Raw genomic sequence first — 3,045 nt, forward strand, 5'->3', positions numbered from 1 at the left:
TCACATCAATACCACCTCCAAAGATCATAAATATGAAATACTGTCTGGCCCAAAATGACACACAAAATGGATGGCAGTCAAAGTCAAGGCAGAAACAAACCTGGGAAAATCTCTTTCTTTCTTTCTTTCTTTCTTTCTTTCTTTCTTTCTTTCTTTCTTTCTTTCTTGGGGGGGGTGAAATAACAGCAGCTGGCTAAGTAATGACTTCCTCCCCACCCCAAGAAGTGTTCATGCTTCAGGATAAAGGATTACCAGGAATCTATCACCTCACCTTGAATTGATCTACCAGTCATATTTGAACTACCCATCTGCCTGGAATTAGCAACACCTAACATTATTCTCCATATCTGAGAATTTCCCCATCCAGCAATCCTCAGGTCATCAAAGAACATTTACATCTTTTATTATACCTCAGGAAAACCCATCAAGGTTCTCCCAAATCAATCTGTGAAACACATCAAGGCCTCTCCCAAACATTTGTCCATCTCCCCAAAACCAGTCAAGTTATTGTTTTGGGGCAATCATGGTGTGGTCATGTCTGCATAAACCCAGGGGACAGTTTTCCTATATTAAGCACACCTAGCCAGCAGGCTGTGTGTGTGTGTGGGCCTCCTCCATCTCTCCATGAAATGCTGGTCGTTTCACTGCAACCAAGGACCTCACTCTTAAGGACTGGTAATTGTACAGCACTCCTCAAAACTGCTTTCTCCCTCTCCTCTCTTTTATTTCTTCTTAGTTAGTTTGTGTGTGTTCCCATGGGTTTGGTATGGGGGGGGGGGGTTGCTCTTTTTTCAATAAAGAATCTTACCAGTTGAACATTTGACTGGTTTATTTTGAAAGTTCTCTAAGGGAACGATCCTGGTATACATTGGTGGAGATCTCAGTTACCCACCTCTTGCTCTGTCTACTTAAAAACTAATTTCCCAAATTAATTAGGAGACTGCCTCTTTGGATAACACTGCTACCTAACCACCATAAAATGGACAGGTAAGACCAACTAGAACATTCCACCTATCTATAGAACCATGAAACCCTTGGGCTTGGATTCCTATGACACTTTATGAACTAAGAAATTTATTGTGGCATAGGCTTTCAAAATTAATGAAGATGATTGTGGCTGACAAAACACCACAATAAATGGGTTAGTCTTTAGGGTACATTAAAGAATCTCAGTTAACTGCAGCAAGACTTAACACAGCTACCTCTCCTTGAACCACAAAACTGGTTCTGTGAATTCTAGGGCAATTTAGATCTGTTCTCGAACAGCAAACCATACATGGCTTTTGGAACTGAGAGGAGTTTCAAAATCATTTCATGAGATGCCCAAGGGATCTGCTGTTCAAAGGTTTTTTTAAAAGTCTACATTTCTGTTGGGTTAGTGCAAGCTTCTTGTGTGAGTTTAAGTACCTCTTTGGAGTGAAGCTATGATTGACATTTATGGCACTTCAATGTATCAAATGCTCTGCAAAAGGTATTTGCGTTTTCAACACCTACTTGAAGTTCTACTGATTCAAAACTTATTCACATTTATGGGGAACTGAAGCCGAGGCATGACAATTTACCCACTGGTACACAGTGACCCCTTCTGGCAGATATGGGGCTTGAACATAGATTTCTCAGAACCAACACTTAACCACTCACCAGTAAACTATTCTGGCTCTTATCAAAAATTTTTAATGTTGATAGTGACCCTAACATTTTGTAGCTGTGCTTGATTTGGTAGAAAAATAAGTGCCTTATTCATCACAAGACACACGTTGTTTTCCAAAGACAACTGTTAGTAGTGACACATTTTGTTAACAGACATTTAAAATGTCAGGAAAATATATGGAAACAGGCCTCAGTTCCTGCCGGAGCGCGCAATGGAGCACTGCTCTGCCAGTCAGGAGCGCACATAAGCCCCGCCAGCCATCAGTTGGGACACAGTGGTGGTGGGGAACGTTCCCCGCCTCCCTGAGCCCCGGAGTGGTGGCCTTGGACTCTAAGGGGCAAATTCCAACTCTCGTGACAGGTCCTCCTTCAGGGCTCCTTAAAAAGTTATGGCCGCCTCCGCTGTTCTCAGTGGCACCTGCGAGACCCGCGAGGGGAGGGCAAAACGTTCTCCTGTCTCCCTGAGCCCCTGGGTGGTGGCCTTGGACTCATAGGGGCAAATTCCACCTCTCGCCTGTGATGCCTCGGACATTACATGCGAGAGGTCATTCTGGCTCCCCCAGCTCTGGGAGGGGCTCTTTAAAAAGTTATGGCCGCTGTTCTCAGCGGCAGCTGTGATGCCCGTGGGGGGGAGGGGTGGGGCGAAACGTTCCCTTGCCGCCCTGAGCCCCGGGGTGGTGGGCTTGGACTCATAGGGGCAAAGTCCACCTCTTGCGTGTGATGACCTCTCACTTGTGGCTCCCCCAGCTCTCAGGAGGGGCTCCCCCAGCTCTCAGGAGGGGCTCTTTAAAAAGTTATGGCCGCCGCCGCTGTTCTCGGCAGCAGCTGCGATGCCCGAGTGGGGGGAAGGGGCAGGGCGAAAGGTTCCCTTGCCTCCCTGAGCCCTGAAGTGTTGGCCTTGGACTAGTGGGGGCAAATTCCACCTCTCGCGTGTGATGTCCTCACACGCGAGAGGTCATCACCGCACGGACATCACATGCAAGAGGTCATTCTAGCTCCCCCAGCTCTCAGGAGGGGCTCTTTAAAAAGTTATGGCCACCGCCGCTGTTCTTGGCGGCAGCTGTGGTGCCCGCGTGGGGGGGAGGGGAGGGGAGGGGCGAAACATTCCCTTGCCTCCCTGAGCCCCGGGGTGGTGGCCTTGGACTCGTGGGGGCAAATTCCACCTCTCGCGTGTGATGTCCTCACACGCGAGAGGTCATTCTGGCTCCCCCAGCTCTCGGGAGGGGCTCTTTAAAAAGTTATGTCCGCCGCCGCTGTTCTCGGCGGCAACTGTGACAATGGAGGGGATGGGGGCAACCTGTTTGGGGGCCCATAGAATTGGACCCCCTGGTTCAATGTTCCCGAAACATGGTGGGTATCTTGGGGATAGGCTCCAGCAGCTACCCTACGATTTTG

The sequence above is a fragment of the Gekko japonicus genome, unplaced genomic scaffold (assembly GCF_001447785.1).
Source record: "Gekko japonicus isolate JY-2015 unplaced genomic scaffold, Gekko_japonicus_V1.1 scaffold273, whole genome shotgun sequence".
NCBI classification, from domain to species: Eukaryota; Metazoa; Chordata; class Lepidosauria; order Squamata; family Gekkonidae; genus Gekko; species Gekko japonicus.